At 44.6% G+C, this 21,548-nt stretch overlaps 1 long non-coding RNA gene and 1 pseudogene across 1 annotated transcript; one reads left to right on the top strand and one right to left on the bottom strand.

Moving 5' to 3' along the window:
* Window positions 1-4,676: 4,676 nt before the first annotated feature.
* Window positions 4,677-21,548, bottom strand: part of LOC9267596 (tryptophan--tRNA ligase, cytoplasmic-like) — a 28,493-nt pseudogene continuing 11,621 nt past the window's right edge.
* LOC136357167 (uncharacterized) lies at window positions 12,139-16,945 on the top strand. The gene is made up of 4 exons (XR_010742332.1): window positions 12,139-12,898; window positions 13,086-14,403; window positions 16,489-16,577; window positions 16,667-16,945. It is a non-coding gene; the product is annotated as an uncharacterized lncRNA (long non-coding RNA).

Below are 21,548 nucleotides of genomic sequence, written 5' to 3'. Positions count from 1 at the left end.
CTATTGCTTTGACATCTGATATATGGTCTGGTCATGCTAAGGAAGATTATTTGAGTGTTGTAGCTCACTTTGTTAATTCTGATTGGCAATTAGAAAAGAGGGTCTTGGGTCTTAGGCTTATTGATGAGTCACATACTGGTGCTAATATTGCTGAGCGTGTGATTGCTGTTGCTGAAGAATATGGTATTACTGATAAGGTTTTCTCTATTACATTAGACAATGCTTCTGCTAATTCTAAAGCTATGATCACCCTTACTCCTGCTCTGTCTGGTTATATTGGTGATTTATTTTTGCATCAACGCTGGGCATGTCATATCATCAATTTGATTGTTAAGGCTGGACTTGACAAGTTCAAGCCCATGCTAAATGACATTAGAGCTGCCATTTCATTCTTGAATGCATCTAATCAGCGCATTGCTACATATAAAAATGTTTGCATTGCTGCGGGTTATCGTCCTCGTATGTTTGGTTTGGACATGGATGTTAGATGGAATTCAACTTATCTAATGCTTAAGCATCTCATACCACATAGGGAACCATTCACAGTATTTATTAGTACACAACATCCTTTTGTTAATGACCATCCATTACTCACAGACTTACATTGGACATGTGCTGAATCTGTTTTGTGTTTCCTTGAACAATTTTATGATTCAACTGTTGTTTTGTCTGGTGTTTATTATCCAACATCTCCATTAATCATGCATCACATTTTAGAGATTGCTGGACATCTAAACACATATGGCAATGTTCAAAACATCGCAAATGTTGTTGGTCCCATGAAAACTAAGTTTATGAACTATTGGTCTAAAATTCCAATTCTTTATTCATTTGCATTTATCTTGGACCCTAGGGCCAAGATTAGGGGGTTTAGTAAAGTGCTTCAGATTATGGCTCAACTCATTGGTGATGATTATTCTGCTTATTTAACAACTGTTAGAGCTTCATTGTTTGATACTTTTGCTAAGTATGAAAGAAAGTTTGGTTCTGTTAGATTGCATAGTTCCACTATTCCAGGCCCTTCCACTGGTAAGAAAAGGACTGCATGGGGGAAGATTTTTGGTTCTGTTGTTGCTGCTGGGCTTGGTGCTGGTAATGCAGGTGCCAGTCCAGGTGCTGGTAATGCTGGTGCCAGTCCAGGTGCTGGGCTTGGTGCTGGTAATGCTGGTGCCAGTCCAGGTGCTGGGCTTGGTGTTGGTTCATTATCCAGGATGACATCTGCTACTGCTTTGCTTCAGGCAGCTTCTTCAACTGCTAATCTCAATTCTTCTGAACTGTCTGCATATCTTGACAGTGACACTGTCAACCAATATGATGATGACTTCAATATCCTTAGTTGGTGGCAACAGCACAAACTAACTTATCCTGTTCTTTCAATCTTAGCTAAAGATGTTATGACTGTTCCTGTTTCTACTATATCGTCCGAGTCTACTTTTAGCTTAACTGGCAGGATCATCGAGGACCGTCGGCGGCGTCTAAACCCTAGGCTGGTGGAAATTCTGGCAGTGATCAAGGACTGGGAGCTAGCAGATGCAAAAAGTCAGCATACTACTGAGAATGTGGAGCTTCAAAATGCTTATGAGAATATGTATCTTGATGATGAAATTGATGTAAACCCTTGAACTGGATGATTGTAATTGATATGAACATTTTAGCTATGGGCTGTACTCTTTTCCTTTCTAGGGTTTTCTCACGAGGTGTGAGTTTTTACCTAGAAAGGTTTTTAATGAGGCAGCCATTGCACAATCACAGCTTATATAAACCCCTTTTATATTCTAACTTTCTAAGGTTTGTGATTCTGAGATGGACTTGATGGAAAATAGTAGATGACTTGATGTATGCATTTGATGAATTGATTTGAACTGATTGTAAATCTGTGAGACTGTGACTTGATGAATTGGTGACTTGAAGAATTGTTCATTTGTTTGTAAATCTGTGCTTGTAAATCTGTGACTTGATGTATGCATGATTTGATAAACTGGTGACTTGATGAATTGTTTGTGATTCTTTGACTTATTTGATGAATTACATGTGAATTTCATGAATTTGATGTGTTATGTCAATTTGTTGTGTTGAATTGAACCTTTGAAGGGGTTTTTTGCCAGGGCGTGCCTGGGCCGGCACGGGCACGATGGGCTTGCCGGGCCGTCGGGCCAGCCCGGCACGGCCCGAGGCTACTTGGGCCGTGCCTGGGCCGTGGTTGTAGCCCGTGGGCTGGCACGGCACGGCACAGCTTGTTCGTCGGGCCGTGCCGGCCCGACTGACCTCGGCCCAGGCCCGGTCGTGCCTGGGCCGTGCCGTGCCGGGCGGCCCATATGGCCAACTATAGATGGAAGATATGACATGTGGGCCCAAGGGTATTTTAGAACTTTCACGTGATTTCTCTCCCCTCTTTAACCGGAAAATATTATTTTAATCGGTACGGTGTCTATTGACAAATTACCATGTTTATGGAGTGTTTTTCCCTAAAATTGAGTTCGGGCAGTGTCCTACAGCTAAAACCATGAAATTGCAGTGTCCTGCAGCAAAATTTGCCAATAATAAATCATACATTGATGCACCGATGTATTTGTTTGATATGCTAGCTGATTACTTCGATGCTGCAAAGGACAATATATATTAGTTGTGTGGTAGTCGATAGTGATATGAGCATGCAGTAGTAATTCCTCAATATGATTTGAACACGATTTGCTTGTTTATAGTTTAATCATATGCAACCTGTGTATAGATTTTCGTAGCACACGGTTTTACAGACAAGTAGAGATATAACTCTTGCTTTTTCGTTTGCACCATACGTGGGCCTGTATTTGTTACGGGCTTAGGTACTTGCAAGATGATTATAGAGCATACAAGCCGAAAAGACAGGTTGCATGTGCTCTTCGTACATGTTTCGTAACAAAAAGTTTCGTAAGTGTAGACTTTTCCATTTGAATTTGAATATCAAATTATGATAACTTCAAACAACATTTACAAGTACTAAATGATTTTAACTGAAAAGTTCATTAACATCAAAGTTGTATAACTTATCAAGATCTATAATTTTTATTTGGGTCATTTCTTCATCCGACAAAACGATTTATAACAATATTCACAAAATATACATATGTCTTATATAGTTTATAAACTATAAGATAGATATGTTAATTTTGTGAACAATGTTACTATCCCTTTACTAAATGAAGAAATAACCAAAATAAAAGTTATAGATATTGATGAGTTATACAACTTTGATGTTGATGACTTTTTCAGTTGAAATCATTTAGTATTTGAAAATATCGTTTGAAGTTGTCATAATTTGAAATTAAAATTCAAACTGTTTAAACAAAGTCATATAGAAAAATGGCCAAAACAAAAGTTGTAGATATTGATGTGTTATACAACTTTGTTGTTGATGACCTTTTCAGTTGAAATCATTTAGTATTTAAAAATGTTATTTGAAGTTGTCATAATTTGAAATTCAAATTTTATATAGGTAAATCAAACTCATATGGAGAAATAACCAAAATAAAATAGGTTTATCTCAATAAGTTATACAACTTTGTTTTTGACAACTTTTCCACATAAGTTCATTTAGTATGATAAAATTCGATTCAAAGGTTTAATATTTTAAAATTAATGGAAAGGAGGGAGGCAAAATGGACTTCTCGGCTTGGGAGGAGCAAAAGGACTGGCCCATAACAGGCCTTTTTTTCATTCCTTCTCTGTTTAACATTTTTTTTCTTTTTTTTATTATACCATTGTGAAGTAACACACAAAAGTCATACTAAATGAACTCGTATGAAAAAATTATAAAAAACAAAGTTGTAGAAATCATTTAGTCTACCATTTTTCGTTTGGTCATTTCTCCATCCGAGTTTGATTGAACTATATAAAATTTGAATTTCAAATTATGACAACTTCAAATAATATTTTTAAATACTAAATAATTTCAACTGAAAAAGTCATCAACAACAAAGTTATATAAATCATCAATATCTACAACTTTTGTTTTTTTCATTTTGCTATATGACTCTGTTTCAATAATTTGAATTTGAATTTCAAATTATAACAATTTCAAATAACATTTACAAGTAAAAGTCATCAACAACAAAGTTATATAAATCATCAATATCTACAACTTTTGTTTTGGTCATTTTGGTATATGACTCTGTTTCAATAATTTGAATTTGAATTTCAAATTATGACAACTGCAAACAACATTTTCAAATACTAAATTATTTCACCTGAAAAAGTCATCAACATCAAAGTTGTATAACTCATCAATATCTATAACTTTTATTTTGGTCATTTCTTCATCCGATAAAGTGATAGTAACATTCTTCACAAAATTTGCAAAATTTGCATATCTCTTATATGGTTTTGAAGTATTTAAATCGCGACGAAATTGCTATAACGTTACAGGTTTTGGGCCGGTTTATGACGAAATCGATAAACTGTCACGGATTATGGGCCTTGTATCCATAGTTGCATATCCGTGACGATCTCTGAAAACATCACGAAAATTTCGTCAAATTTCGTCACTGATTAAATAGATTCTTGTAGTGATACCTCCAAAACTAAACCTAAGGACTTCTTGTCTTTTTGTCATTATGTTCACAAGAGTCCAGCAACAAGTAAACCAGGGGGACACACATGTGCTGATCAACGAAAATGTCATGCTCTTCTTGTCTTGATGCTCAGCCAAACATGTTGGGAAGAGGCCTTATTGCCATGAAAGCATCAACCATCTACACAAACAAGGAAATTTGTATGTGTCCCGTTCAGAATACTTGGTTATAATCTTTGCATACGGATGTATGTGTGTGTACAATAGAAACAAGAATTAGAACTTGCAACCAACCCAATTGTAAAGCATGACAAGATCAAACAAAACATGAATTATTTTCATTACCTCCTCAGTCACTTGAGCTCTAGCCCTCTGATGTCTAGCAACCAGCTCAGATAGAACTTCGATGAGTCGTTGCTTCACTTCGCCAGTTAACATCCTTCCTGCCTTGTACTCCTGGTATTGGGAAATAAATTTTATAATGGATAATGAGTTTCATATATAATGGTAGTGCAACTTAGTTTTCCACAATAAGAAATGCACCTTCTTTATGTGCTCAAGCTCATCATCGTCTTGTAGGAAGAAGTTTAGGTACTTGATTGAGACATCCACCTGAACAACACAAGAATTCACAGATCACTTTGGTGTTTCTTTAGAAATACAGGAATTAACTGGAATATTACAGGCAGATTATAGAAATGAAGATCACAATATTCAGCATATTAGCACTGAAATGTGGACATAGAAGGCTTCTTCAAGAAACACAAAGGGCTTCTAACTACATGCATTAGAATTGGTAGCTTCTGCTGATCATTCAAATTCGAGTATCGTGTTGATTCTTAAATCTAACTTCTGTTTTCTAAGCAAAACTCAGAATACAGTGCATAATTCTAGCATAGTAGTTTGGTGTTCAGTAGTGGTCAATACTTGGGAAAGAGCTTACATCAAGATTAGCACCAAGTTCCCTATGGAGCTCCACGGTGTCCTGGCCACCTGAGAAAGCATATTTATTCACCTGGAAAATAATGGAAATAGCTTTTATAAGCCTATGAAATAATAGAACTACAAGATACCATAATTTAAATGGCCGAACTAAAGCGTGTGATTGAGTAAATATTCCAGATGAAACCTTTGCCTTTATTTGTTTAGAATTATCTGTCACATATATTGCAGAGTTTGGGTCACTGGCCGACATTTTAGTGCTCTCCCCCTGTTAAAAGGAAATCAAGCAATCGACATAAAGTAATGCACGTGAAATTATGATTATTCGAAGTAAAACCAAAAAAAATTCTGAGCAAGTTAATTACAAGTCGTCAAATTGCACCAGCTCTAATGTTCAGTCCTACATCCAAGCTCTCCCTAAAAGAAATACCTGAAGTGCAGGGAAAAATCTTGACTCAATCAGTGAAGGTTTCTGAAAACCAAGTTTGGGAGCAACATCACAAGTCATCCTAAAATAAGGATCCTGCATAAATATAAATTAAGATTAAATAGGCAACTCAAAATATGCCAAACTAAATACATATATGTACCAACACTCCAGTACCTTTAATGAGAAATATCGGATATGCTTTCATGATAGTAGATCACTAAATCAAGTATTGGAAAAATATTTACTTGACAAGCACTCAGTACAAATTTAGAGCTGCCAGATAAATCTCTCTACATATTTTAATGCCAATAAGAAGATATACAACCAATTATGTCAGATAAGGGCAGGCTGCCTAGAAATTCCCTTTCTCAGACACCACCTTGCGTGGAAGTTCTTTTTACTGGTTTATTACATGTGGTATAACGCTAGTTGGGTTATTTCCAACATTAATGATTGATATTTCCGAATGTTGACAGTCATATTCGATGCATGGATGATACGGCTATATACAAACATGTAGAACATTTTGGTATCTTTAAATGCAAATGTTTACAAGTCAAGGCTCTAAACTTGGCTTTTGCGTATGGGAGTGGGTCAAATTCAAATTTAGAGATGGAAAAGAACAAGAAGAAACAAACTAAGTCCAAATTTTGTGCTGAAAAATCTATATATTATCAGTATACTAGCAAGTAGATACAAAAGCAATTATGTTGTACTGTCGAGATAATCAGACCAGAGATATCATACCTGGTCTATAGCACATGGGATAAGGCACGGCAGATGGTCATCATTGTCATGAAAGAGATGTGGAAACGATGATGAGAATGATTGAGCAGCCTGCACAGGAGGAAAGCTGACCTTGCCAATTTGATCTTCCGGACTAATTCCAAATATCCCTTTAAGCTGTCATCCAAGAGTAAGAGTATTAGAAAACATGACGCTTAAAGATAAGTAATGAATCTCCATGGTGTTCACAAATATTTAAGCAAGAACACCAAGAGCAGAGAACAATCTTAATAGAATAGTTCTCACATTGTTATATGTCACACGGTTGGAAACTTCAAGCATATTTAGTAGGGGCAATTATGTTCTTGTCCTCACTTTGAGTTGCAATTGTGATTTTACCCTAACTTTTTAGGGTTTGTGATTTTTCCCTCACTTTTTTGAAACGAAGCTCTGTTCTGTCCCTGTTTTGCCCCTATTCTGTTAGCATCACTTAACAGCGTCAACTTAGCAGTAGAAGGACTTGTATACCCTTTACACATTTGCCTCTCCTTTCTTGATATAATGTGCATATATTTCGAATTTGACCAAACTTTGACAAATTTTGGAAGAATTTAACATCATTTCTGCAGCATTTTCAAAGAACTTGCATCGGGTGCAAAAATTCACCAAAAAGATTCATCACATTTACCAGGAAGAAATCACCATTCACCAAACAAATCTCTCGCAGATACAAGACATGAAAATGGGAAAGAAAACAGGGGATTTGCAGCAGATTTCCACCATGCACAAGATTTACTCCATTATGTCTCCTAATCCTGTATTTGCAATAGCGTTAGGCCTCCGTCCCTGCGCCGGCAAGAGGTTAGGAGCGCCAGCCCGCCGGCGGCAAGTCGCGCCTCCCTGATTCCCCAGCCTGCGCTCCAGACCGAGGACGCCGCCGTGCCTGCCTACATCCTTTAACAGCGCCATCCCGCCGCCAAGCTACCTGCTCGCTGCTCGCTGGCTCGCTGGCCGACGGAGCCGCCGCTCCTCTCCGCCGCCGCGCTGGCCACGGGGCCGCCGGCCGCCGCGCCTCCCTGCGCGTGCACCCGCGAGGCCGCCACGCCGCGCCTCCATGCGCTGCCGCAGCGCCTCCCTGCCCGCGCCCCGACTCCGCCGCGCGCTGTTCCGCGGCAGCTGGCCCCACCGCCACTCCTCCATGCCGCCCGCTGGCCGCGCGTCGCCGCCGCCGCTTGCAACCCAGCTAGGGTTTTGGAGTGAAAATCGGGACAGTAAGGGATTGGGGATTTGGCTCTTTTATTGAACCAAGGGTAGAATGGTCATTCATAAATGATAATAACATTTTCTATCTTTGTTTAATTCTGAAATTCCGGACCCACCAAACTTCTGTCAAAACTGGGGCAGACGGCTCCTTCATTTAAAAAAACAGGGGCAAAATCACAAACCCTAAAAAACAGGGGTAAAATCACAATTGAATCGTAAAGCAAGGGCAAAAACACAATTGCCCCTTTCATAAAATGCCCTGTAAAAAAAGATAGAGGGTTACTACTTTATCATAGAATAGAAGCTAGCTGAGTGAAAAAAAAAAGACCAGCCAGACATTTATATTTTAATCGACAGTTAGGAAGTACTTCCTCCATTTCACAATAAAGTCATTCCAGCATTCCCCATATTCATATCGATATTAACGATTCTATACATATATATATATATATATATGTGTATATATATATATATATATATATGTTCACATATATATATATATATACATATATATATATATATATATTCATTAACAATATGAATGTGAAAAATGGTAGAATGACTTACATCGTGAAACGGAGGGAGTACTAGTAATCTTACCCTCCAACATAACTGAAATCTGTAAAAATGAAAGTTTTTTCAATGTCAAATCCACAGGTGATAATGTCTTTGGCATTTTCATGGGCAAGCCTTTTACATTCGGCAATAGTCAAGTTCTTCCACATAAACTTTTCATCGTCAGTTAGCTGTATCACCTGCGGCACCTTGAAAGCATCCTGCAAGTACTCCCTCACCAAGACCAAGAAGAAATTAAATCACCTTGGATGTTACAAGATCAAAGAGTGAATGTAAACATGCAACCAATGAGTATTTAGATGACTCCTTGGGTTCTAATAAAACATTTAATTTATCTCTTCATTTAAGTCTTGAATGCATAAAGACTACAAATAGAAACAACTTATTTGGAAAAAACTCAAATGTGAAATAGGTGTAACTTTTGTGGATGGAGGGAGCACCTGACAAGAGATATCTTGATTGTTAATAAATACTAGTTGACAAATGATTTCAGTTCACTTGTATCCGGGACTGGGAGCAATGCTTATTTTGTGAACATGAAGGGGATGAGGTGGCCGAGGTGTAGCGCCTCCGATGAGGGTCCCCTCGGTTGGGATACGCGTAGGCTACGATAGCATAAATTAAATTTTCTATCACGTAAACCAGGAACCATGCAAGTATTAGATCATAGATAGTTACCACTCGACGCGCTGCGCAGTTGAAGAAGACGCTAAGAAGTCGAAGGAACTCTTGCGAAGTAGCGCGCGTCGATGTAGAGGAAGTAGTCAATCGCACCAGCTTGACCTTCTCCTCCTCGTGCGTTCTCCTCGCCGTACTCCCAAGCCAATCAGCACCGCAAACCAGCGCCGCCTCTACCGGTATCCACACGTACATGGACGGAACGCCACGCGCAGATGTGCTAGCACCCGCGCACGGCTAGGGTTTTGCTCGGGGAGAGAAGTGACTATCGCGCCCGGAAAAATACCTTTTCCAGAACGCTAGTGTATTAATCCCCGTCCCATGAAAAGCCGGGGTACACCACATAAACAGGATACAAAAGGCACATCTTTATTATATCGATAATATTTACATTATTACAAAGGCACTTCAGGCTTGACAAACAAAAATAAACAGCAGCGGACAAGCGGGCCTGCGGCTCCATCTTCACAGGTGCTCAACTGGGGTATAAGCCAGGACTCCACCTAGGACTTCTTCTCCAAAGCTTCTATTACTGAAGGGGGGGAAAGATATAGCAAGAATGAGTACAACCACAGTACTCAGCAAGCCACATCGGGAGATGCATGATTAATGTAAGGGGGTACAAGGGGATAATAATAGGGGTTAGGTTTTGCAGTAAACAGCATTTAAAAGTCACTTAGTTGTCCAAAGCTATTTTGTAAACACGATCCTATAGCTACACAATATTATTAATCAAGGCCGTGAATCCACACGAACCTGCCTTAACCCAAGGCCTACGATGATTCAGACCGAACTGGCAACCAGACCCAGGTCCCAACTCGTCCCAAGCCAACCCATGCCAACCATTCCACATTTTAGTTGTTAAGCAAGTTTTAAAAATTAAACCACCAACTTGGGTACATTGCTAGGCTTACCCATATCCGAGGGCGCGGCTATTCAATAGATTATACTCTGATCAGAGGTGTACATCTTTACCTACAAGACACATCTTTACTCCGTATTCCACGGCCGTGGAACCCGTCATAAAGGATGTGACTTAACCCCTTTACCTATCCTAGCCATGACAAAAGCACCGACCCAACCCCGACTACGGCCGGAACCCCCGAGACAGGTAGGCAGGATTGAGCCCCTAGCAGCAGAACACTGGCCCTGTGCCATGACATCTCGACTACCACGCCGTAGCCCGTGTAGCCTTCATTTGCCCTAGAGATGTCCATTGAGCCCCGACTTTGTCCATCTCCATCCGTGTACTCTTGCCAGGACTAGACTGAGCACCGAGTTAAGCCTTACCCATTAGACATGTGGTTAGATGGTAGTGCTTTGCAATAGAGGCCCGAAGACCGGTCCTTATAGTGGCCAAGGTGCTGCTAGCAGAACCATGCACCTCGAGCCCAACCTAAAACCATTTTGGGAGTTTTGAATAGTGGGGGAGGTGTGTGTTCAATTCCATCACAAGCCAACCATTCCATAATGTCTAAATGACATGAGAACTCCCAAAGTCTAAAGTTATAAAACCACCTAATGTTGCCTAATTAATCAGCGAAGCATCTACCTAAATTCATACTAGTGGAACCATGAATAGAGTACCCACCAGTTGGGGTTTTGTTTTCCTAGGGTGAACGAGGTGATAATAACAATTGCAATGATAAGGCTGTAACAAGGATTAGTAGGAAGTGCTAAATAAAACAGTGATAACGCGGTAATTTAAATAAAACGGTAATGCAATAATTTAAATTAAAATAATTTTAAAAACTGGGATTCAATATGCTCAAGGATGATGTGACTTGCCTTGCTCAGAGAGAACGGCCTTCCGAACCTTCGGCGACGACCACGAACTACGCTTCCGAAACCTCCGGAACGACAGAAGCTACGCGAAACACACAAGCAAAGCTACAACCCTATAAAGAAGCAATAATAATACATAAAAAGAAAGAACACGGTTCTTTAGGTTATAACAAACATTAGGAGACTTGAACGGGTCGATTCGGGGTTCGTATGATCAAGATATGATCATCCGAAGTTTAATGCTGTTATATGGAGATTTACGGATTATTATGATTAGGTTTTGCAATTATAAAACATGTGCAAGCGCTAGCCTGGAAAATACAGGAAGGCTGCGCTGTTGACATGCGGACCCCGCATGTCAACCTAATGGACCACGGTAGACCAAGTATACAGAGACGGTCCACGGGTCGACGGAAGCAGACCCCGTGTGCCAACCGAGCCGAGTAGCCGACAAACGGACTCCACTGGACACCACGCGGGCTGCACACGTGGAAACCACGCGGCTACTGTCACACCCTGAAAATCGCTAAATTATAAATCGTTGTGAAAAAGGAATTTTTAGAAATTACTTAATAATCAAAGTAAGTGTGGGAATAAAATCTATAAGAAATTTGAACTTAAACTTGAGCTAGATAAAATTTCATTAAATACTTTATGTGCCCAAGTATTTTCGGGATTTTTCTTGGATTTATTTGAGCATTGGAAGTATTTTTAATAAATGAAACATCATTTCAGCAATTATTTAAATTATAAAAAGTTAATTAAATTCTCTTCCTCAGTCTGGGCCGAATTCAGCCCACTCCTCTCCTCTCTCTCTTCCTTAGCCCGCAGCAGCCCTCTCTTCCTCTTTCTCTTATTTAGCGGAAGTCCAGTTTTGGTCCCTCTTCTAATCAAGCCGAGAAAAAAAAGCCCGGCAAGAAGTCTGTTTTACGTCCCCTCGCTACAGTACCATCTTCTACCTCCGGACAGAGCAAGTTTCCAAAATTGGTTGTAAAAACGGAGTCCCCTCGATCTCCTCTACCTTATCCCTAAGAAACCCCTTTGAATACCGTTGTATATCGCGTGAATTCGACGCGGTTTCGAGCTCCATTTTTCCGGCGAACCCTAACTAATCCGTCGCCGATTCTTCCTGTATCCGAGCCGATCTCCTCCTCCTTTGGCTATAAATAGCAGCCCCTCGGCCTCCTCTTCCGTTTCCTCCTTTTTCCCGATTTTTTTCCCTAGCCCTAGAGCCGCCGCCACGCTTACCTTCTCTCTCCACCGCCGCCACCAATTCCAGCCGCCGTCTTCCGCTTCTCTGGTCGTCGCCGACTTGCGCCGCCACTTCCATCGGCTTCGCAAGGGTGAGAGCTACCCCGGCCACCCGTTCTTTTGCGCCGAACCCCGCCGGAATTCGCCGTCACTGTGAAGGCCGAACCATCGCCATGTTTTGATCTCCGGCGAAGCTTTGCCGCTTCTCCCGTGGTAGCCGGACCTCCCCGAGGCTGTCGTCGGCATCGCAACGCCAAGCCGAAGCCTGTCCACCCCTTCGCCACCGCTGCAAACCATCGGAGCTTCGTCGTCGCTGTCAACCCGAGGCAATCTTCCGTCGACTCGTTTTCAGCCGTGCCGCTCGTCGCCGTCCATCGCCGCCTTCGCTCGCCGTCGCTACCCTCGGGATCGCAGGAGCGAGGTGAAGACCGTCCGCCCCTCGGTTGCTGCCTCCCCTCGCCGAAACGCCACAGTCACCGTGGACACAGCCACGCCGCCGCCTCAATCTCGTCGCCGGCCATCTCCCATCGTCGTCCGTGGTCGTGCCGACCTCGGTGAGGGCGTCTCGTCGTCCTCTCCGCGTTGGTGTTCTCGGATAGCCCGGCCGAGCTTCCTAGTGCCTGCAACCTTGTGGTCCAGTGTGTTGCCGGCGATGATGTCATCGCTGACGTCAGCGGCTGTTATTCCTTTCCAAATAAATCGTAATTCCTTTTCTGTATAAGGCTAAATTATATTAAGTCTTGTAAAATTCATAACTAATTCATACGAACTCGGAATAAGGTCGTTCAAGTCTCATAATTCATGTAAATTCAAGCTCTACCTTTTTATGAACTTTAATTGTACTGTTCATTTGGTCTTATTAGTGTTTTTTCTCGTTTTGCGTTCTAGATTTAGTTTTCCGTTGTTTCGGAGGATCGTTCGTTCGTTGGAGAAGTTCCTGAAGACGAATCGAAGACGCTTGTTCGCAAGGCAAGTCACACAGATCCCACACAACCCTTTGAGCATGTTGAACCTGTTTAAAGCTATTGTTTTATTTTAACTTATGCATTGTTTTCGAATGTCATCGGGTAGTGAGCCTTTCCCAATTAATTATGGCCGAATATGACTTTATTTTCCTATGGGTAATAAATTGATTAGCTTGAACCTTATATATTGGTTTGGTTCAGCTAGATGCTTATGACAGTTGCTTAGTCATGCTTAGAAACATTAGCTCATTAATGGGATAAATCATGCTTCACTATTACTTATGGTTATAGTTAATGGTAGCTCACGATGGTCAATCGTGTTATGATAATTAATTGATAATTAAAATATGATTAATGGTTGGTTGTGAGTACATGGTTTTGAAGGTCGTGCTCATGACAATTAAGGACCGGTTCGTGAGCTACTGTTGTGAAACATTAACCGTGCTAACCACAAGCCAACGTGGGCAACGACTTTATCTTTTGTATAGCATGGTTCATTACAGGGTGCCAGACTGAGAAGCGGCGAGAAGTCTGTGGGGGTCACTGGGGAGTCCATGCCTCTTGTTTTTGAGGGGGTGATTATGATCCAGGAATGGTGCACTGTGGTGAGTTGTGTTGTGCGAAGGGTATTGTCACGATTTCCCCCTTTGCAGTGCCGTGGTGGTACTTCGGGGCATGGCAACATGTGTGGAATCGTGTCTTGTGGGTATAGTGGTACACCTCTGGCCAGAGTAAAACTATTCGAATAGCCATGCCCACGGTTATGGGCGGGTCTAACAATATTTTTCGTGATTAGTTCCACACTACTCATTAATGATAACAATGTGATAATTAATTTGACTCCCAGTTTGGAATGGATAATTCCTGGTTTGGAGGTTTGATCTGTACAACCAGGGTTGGTTGTTCAGGTTTGGTTGGGCCTGTGCAGCATGGGTGTGTTGTTCAGTGTTGATTAATATTGATGATTAATTACTCTACTATTTTACTACTCTTAAATCTTTGCTAAATGTTGCTTTCACAAATAAACCCTATATTATGCCATCCTTTGGTATCCTTGTGCACTTGCATAATTCCTGTGTGGCTTGCGGAGTATTGCATGTACTCACCTTGCAATAATCATCAAACTTCAGTTGAAGAAAAATGATCCAGAAGGAGAAGACCTTTGGCTTATATCCCAGTTGAGCTGCCTGTGGGAGCTGAAGCTTCTCTAGATTTTATTTTCCGCTGCAATTTTCTTCATGGTGAGGACTAAGTGCCTCTTATGTAAGTATTTATCGCTTTAGTTATTTTGATGAATCTGTATATTAAATTGTCAGTTTCTGTATCTCGGCTAATTCCTGGATGAGGGTTTTTAATGCACAAATTAGTTCAGAAATTACTTGTGAATTTCTGGGCGTGACAGCTACCGAGCGGACACACAAACACGGTCACCACACGCACCCACGAACGACTACCGACACTGGTACACGGGTACCGGGGTCGACAAACACACAACGGGCATGGGGCGACTCCGAAAGGACGAGGACGGGGCAGTGAGAGGACGGATCCTTACCACCACGCGACGAGGCGTGGGAACGGCGACGACGAACGGCGCGGTGGAGACGGACGAGAACGACGGAGACGAACGGACGACACTTCAGCGGCGATCCTTGGACGAAGGCAGGACGAGGCTGACTCAGGGCTTGACGATGCGGAGCCGAGGACGAAGACAACGACGAGGCTGCAACAGACTTGACGAAACACGGGCGACGAACGAACGCGGCTTGACAGAGGGACGAACGCCACGACGACCGAGAACGACGGGAGGACGACAACCGGAACCGGCGAGGAGGCGATGAGGGCAGTCGGCAGCAGCTGCACGAATGCGAGGACGGTGCGGAACACGCCGCTGCGATGATGACGATGGAGGCGGCACCGCGGGACGACGAGCCGGCGAGGATGAACGGTGAAGACGATGACGGACACCAGCGGTGGGGTTCGGATGGAGGGGAGGCGATGCCGAGGATGACGTTGCCGGCTCGCCGCTGCGATGCCGGAGGTGGTGGTGGCGTGGCCGACAACACACAGGAGGAGGAAGGGCAGACCAGGGAAATTCCGGCGAGGCGGATGGAGAGGCCGGCGCGGCACGACGGTGTTCCGGTGAAATACGGGCGACGCCATGGCCTGGACGGGGAAGAGGACGGCGTTTCGGTGCTGGGAGAGGTGGTGGCGACGTCGGCCGGCGCACAAGAGACGCGACAGAGGCGGCCGAAGGCGGAACAGTGGCGGCAACGCCATTGTTGCCGGCGGGGATGCACTTCTGGAGGTCTCCGCGGGAAACGGAGAGCATGCCGGGGAAGGGGAGGCGACTGCGACACCGGGGGAGGCGACGGCACGGCCGGCCGGCGTGCTGACGCGGCGGCAGGGCGGCTGGAGTTGGCCGGCAGCGTAGGAGAGAGAGGAGGTCAGCGACGGTGTGGCTAGGGAGCTCGGGAAGGGGGAAAACCGAAGGAGAGGGGGACTAGGGCTCCGTTTTTTAGGCAATGGAGGGGAGTGCCGACCACAGGAGGGGACAGGAACGACGCCGGAGAACGTGGCCGGCGGCATCAATGGCGGTCAAAGAAGAGGGATTAAATCCCGGTGATTGGGGGCGGGATTAAAGGGGGAAAGTTGGGGGAAATAATGAGGAAGGGATGGGGATTCCGTTTTTGCAATTTATTTGGCCGGAACTTGCGCAGTGGAGCGGGATCGAAGGATGGTGGCGCTAGGGTTCGGGAGAGTGATAGAGAGGAGCGGCCGGCTGGAGGTTGAAGACGACAGGGTGGGTGGACCCACCGGTCAGGCGTGAGGCGCGCACATGCGCCGCGCGTGCAGAGGGGCGCGAGGGAAAGGAGGGAGGCGGCTGGTCGGCTAGGCCGGGATAGGGCAGGGGCGGCCCAAGCGGAAGAGGAGGGAAGAGGTGGCCCGGGAGGAGGAGGGGAGGCCAGGGAGAGAGAGGGGAGGAAAAAGAGAGGGAGGGAAGTGATACTTCGGCCGCGGGCCGAGGGAGAGAGGAAAGGAACTTTGGGCTGGACTTGGCCCAAAGGAAAAGGAGGATTATTTTTAGTTTCCTTTTTAATAAACTTTCTTAATTGTTGTTGTTGCGTAATAATTATATCCGGTGCTCTGGAAATTCAAGTAAAATTTGAGGGATCATTTTAGACCAAGGGGAATTTAACAAAAATTCTCCGGGCCACATTCGAATTTTTCTTGTACGCATTTTAATGTTTGCCAATTTCTATTCGAATTTTAATTAATTATATTATTCCTTTTAGAAAATGATTTTTATTTCGGGATGAATTTATCAGGACGTGACAAATCCACCCCCTTACAGGAATCTCGCCCCCGAGATTCGAGAAGGCTAGCAAGAAGATAGGTTGGGCGGTCTTCTCTTCTGGTCCGACTTCTTCCATTGCGTTTTCTTTAACAAACTTGCCCAGCAAAACTTCCCCACTCTGAACTGCTTGGCTTGATCTCCTGTTGCAGATGGAATCTTCGTTTCACCTGGCTTGTCCCTGGTTGCACCTTGAGCTGACTTCGACTGGGATGCGGCACTTGAAGACGGGGCTTCAGTTCCGGGACTTCTCATAATTCATACCCTTGGTGTCAATCTCATACAAGTTACCAACTTCACGTTATGCGTCGATACCAACTTGTCATTACTGGGATACCATGCTTGTCATTACCAGCTTGTCATCATGAGAATACCATGCTTGGCGTTTCCTTCCAACTTACCACCAAATGCTTTAGACTATGATATCCCGCTTACCAAGGATACCATGATTGACAACTTGCCACTAACTGCCTCATATTAGCTTTCCTAGTCTCCGGGTGCTAGATACTAACGCTATTCAATGCGAGGGTCGATCACTCTAACTTTGAATTATGCTTCCCACGAGAACCAACTTATCCCACTTGACATGCTTTGACGTCTTCCCAAATAACTTTACTGCTAGACTTGTTATTGTCTGATCGTTATCCTGCCAAATCTGAAGCTTCTTTATTGGATGTGATTTTAATCTGACCTCTGTAGATTATCCTTGAACATATCACTTGGTTCATAACTGGGAATAGCTCCCACGAACAGACATCTCGGATTCACTTTCTTTACAATCGGTTTACTTTCCACTATTCTCTTCATATTGTCGTCATTTAGCATTCAACATATTCCTTTACACCTTCATCCTTGATGTGTTCTTTCCAGATGGATCAATCGCTAGGAAAGTGCGTTGAACGATACTAGTGCAATTGCTTTTACTCTGGTAGCATCTGATACACAGCCCAAGGTTGAACCGAGCTTTAGTTTCTAGCTGTTCAGGTTAACTTCTTGACTTCTTGGTCATGTCACAAAAGTTTCCATCCTTGTCCTCATAGAATCACTTCTACCTATGGTCATCTTGCTTACTCGCGAATTCTTCTGCTTAAATGACATGGTGACAGTTGTAGGGTTAATTGCTATCGGGAGTCTTCCTCGAGTGACACAAATCATGTTCCTCGTTATCCTTTATCAATCACCTTTCGACCTAATTCTTTTCTGTCACGACCAGAAATAACCCAACGGGCGTTCCTTACGTGCGTGTATTATTCCTTGTCCCAGGAGGCAAGGTACACCAAAAGTTGATACATTTCAGAGTTTACCAAGCGGAAGCGTAAATAATTAATTTATTACATGGGCGGCGAAGGCCCAGCACACACAAAGACAAACGGGAAATAGCGGAAGACTAGGGCGACGACCACAGGCGCTTGACGGCAGGCACGAGCTAGACACCAAAGCCTTCATCTTCCAGGAACTCCTCTTCTGGGTTTGGGAAAAAATTGAGCAAGACTGAGTACAACCACCGTACTCAACAAGACACACCCATAAGTGCAGAATAAATGCAAGGGAGTACAAGGGGGTTATAATATAAGGGCTAGGGTTTGCAGTAAACAGCATTAAAAGACACTTAGTTGCCCAAAGCTATTTTGTAAATACGATCCTAGAGCTATACAATGTTATTAATCGAGGCCGTGAACCCACACGAACCTGCCTTAACCCAAGGCCTACGATGATTCAGACCGAACTGGCAACCCGACCCTGGGTCCCAGCTCGTCCCAAGCCAACCCAGGCCAACCGTTCCATATTTTAGTTGTTAAGCAGGTTTTAAGAATTAAAACACTAACTTGGGTACATTGCTCGGCTTGCCCATAACCGAGGGCGCGGCTATTCGAATAAATTATACTCTGATCAGAGGTGTACATCTTTACCCACAAGACACATCTTTCTCACGTGTAACCACGTGCCACATACCACCACGGTATACGGACGGAAGACGTGACATAGTTTCCAACCCATCCTAGCCATAGACAAGAGTACCGACCCAACCCCGCCTACGGCCGGAACCACCGGGACAGGTAGGCAGGACTGAGCCCCTAGCAGCAGGACACCAGCCCTGTGCCATGACATCTCGACTACCAAGCCGCAGCTCGTGTAGCCTTCATTTGCCCTAGAGATGTCCATCGACCCCCGACTTCGTCCATCTCCATCCGTGTACTTTTGTTTATAACCAGACTGAGCCACAAACTAAGCCTTACCTACGAGACATGTGGAAGTACAGTAGTGCTTTGCAACAGAGGCCCGAAGACCGGTCCTTATATGGCCGAGGTGCTACTATCAAAACAATGCACCCCGAGCCCGTCCGAAAACCATTTTGAGGATTTTGAATAGAGGGGGAGGTGTGAATCCAATTCCACAATAATCCAACCATTCCATAGTGTCCAGGTGATATGAATATCCCAAAGTCTAGAGTTATAAAACCCCCTAATGTTGCCTAATTAATCAGTGAAGCATCTACCTAAATTCATACTAGTGGTACCATGAGTAGAGTGTCCACTAGTTGGGGTTTTGTTTAATCTAGGGTGAACAAGGTAATAATATCAATGACAATAATAATAAGGTCATAACAAAGGTAAATAGGCATGGCTAAATAAAACAGTGATAACGCGGGAATTTAAGTAAAGCGATAATGCAATAATTTAAATCAAAAGAATTTTGTAAAATGGGATCCAATATGTTCAAGGATGATGTGACTTGCCTTGCTCGCTTTCCCAAACGTCGGCTTTAACCTCCACGAAGAGCGGATCTTCCGAAGCTGCAGCGTCTCCACGACCAACGGAAAAGAAAAGGCTTTTACTCTAATAAACTCCATATAACAAGCAGGAACAAAGCACAAAAATGGGTTCTTGACTTCTTAAGGAAAAATTAGAGACTTGAACGGTCCAATTCCGAGTTGAAATGGCCAAGTTATGGCCATTTGAAGTTTATATGCTCTTTAAATGAATATTTGCGAATTTCTTCATTTAAATTTTAATTTAAAAAGGGTTTATTGCGTCAGCCGAGGGGGAGGGGCGTGCGGACTAGGTCCACGGGAGTGGGGCCCACGCGGCAGCCTCACGGACCACGGTGGACCTGGTGCACCCGGGCTCACACCGGCCGGCGCCGTGGGCCCCACACGTCAGCCGCACCCGAGGGCGCGGGCGGCTGACGGCCGGGCCCCACGCGGCAGCCACTCGGCGCGCCCGAGGGCGGCCAAGCCGGCGCGGTCGGCGGGAGGCGGCACCCCCGCGCCCCGATGGTCGCCGCCGGCAACCACCGGCGCGGCGGAGCGGCGGCCGAGAGAGGAGAGGGAAGGGGGAAAGGAGGCGACGGTCCACGGCTCACCCCGAGGCGACGGCGGTGACGGAGGAGGCGGCCGGAGCGGAGGGAGGCGGTGGCGTGGCTCGGGTCGACGGGGACGGCGGCGCTCCGGCGGTCGGCGACCGAAACGGAGGGGTGGACGAGGTCGGCGAGGATGCGGCGAAGCCGAAGGAGGCGGCGCCGAGGTGGGAGGCGGTCCGGGGCGACGACGGCGGCGGACCGGAGCTCGGCGGCGATGGCGGAGAGAGAGAGCGACGTCGCGAGCTCGAATCCGGCGAGGAGGAAGGGCGGCGACGGCGGAAATGGACGGAGGAGGTGCGGGGAGGGTTTAAATAGGGTTGGAAGGGGGAGAGAGCGACTGGGGAGGAAGGAAACCGGCGCGGGAGGTCGGCCGCCATCAATGGCGCCGGCGAGATTTGCGGGGGCAAATCCGCCCGTTTGAACGCAAGAGAGAGAGGGAAAAAATGGGGGGAAAGGGAGAGGGGATCACGTTGAGTGATTCCTCCCACTTTATTGCACGTGGGGACGACGGGAGGCGGCGGGATTCGCGGCGGCGGCGGCGCTAGGGCGCGGGCGGAGCGGCGGGAGCGGCGGGAGGTCGGGGATGACGGGTGGGCCCTACCCGTCAGCGAGGGTGGTGGGCGGGCCGGCCCGTCAGCGGCGCGCGCGCGGGGAGAGGCCGAGTGGGCCGCGGGGAGAGGAGAGAGAGAGGGGGGGAAGGAGAGATGGGCCGGGCCGGCCCAAGGGAGGGAAGGGGGACTTTAAGGGTTTTTCTTTTTATAAAACTTTTTCAACTTTGTTTATTTCTTAACAATTATTATTTGTGCTATGAAAATTCCACTAAAATTTATTTACACATTTTAGGCTTTTAGGAAATATACAAAAATCTTCTAAGCCTTATTTGACTTTTAACTTTGCACATTTTAATTGTTAGAGGCTTTCACACGGATTTTAATTATTCTAGGCATAATTTAAAGGATATATTTTAGAGTCGTTTTGGGACGTGACATTTTCCTAGCAACCAAACATCTTTTCCGATCTCTTCCATCAATCACCTTTTGACCTTTCTCAACCAGGTACTCTTCACTCCGGGTGTTGTGGGTGCTTCTGGGGCAATGCAGTCCTTGGGCCTGCTGCCTTTCAGAGAAACCTTGAAGTAGTTCGTCAAAAGCTATACTGACTGTCGTTGCCTTTGATCCGAAAAAGGACACATCGGAAACTCTTAGTCCAAACAAATGTCTCTTTGGTTGATCACTTGATTTTCTTCGCCATCAATCGCTAGGTTATTTGATTCATAACAGATTATGAGCTTACGGAAATAAGACCCTAGGTCTCCTTAATCATCAACAAAATGTACACAACTCACAACACTTGCAGTCTCAATATGGATCCTTCATACATTTGCCAAACTCATTGATTATTTCCCGTTTCTTCCTTATTACACGGTTGGTAGAGAACAACTATAAAACAAAAGTACTTGAACATCGATACAAGAGTGTTATGGTTGCTTCTGACTAGCACTAGGCTTGACAGGTACTGCATTTTCTCCAGTGACCACTTGGCGATTGGCATGTCTGTTTCTTGTAAATTGGCGAAAATGTGGAGGCCGATTTTTTTCCTTGGTTAGGGACAGTCCCTGGAGTAATGCCCTGGTTCTTTGCAGTTGTAACAAACAATAACTTTCTTACTCTCAGG

This window comes from Oryza sativa, chromosome 7 (genome assembly GCF_034140825.1).
Source record: "Oryza sativa Japonica Group chromosome 7, ASM3414082v1".
In the NCBI taxonomy this organism is placed as follows: domain Eukaryota; kingdom Viridiplantae; phylum Streptophyta; class Magnoliopsida; order Poales; family Poaceae; genus Oryza; species Oryza sativa.
Note: the sequence above shows the minus strand (reverse complement) of the source record. Positions and strands in the feature narration are given on the sequence as shown.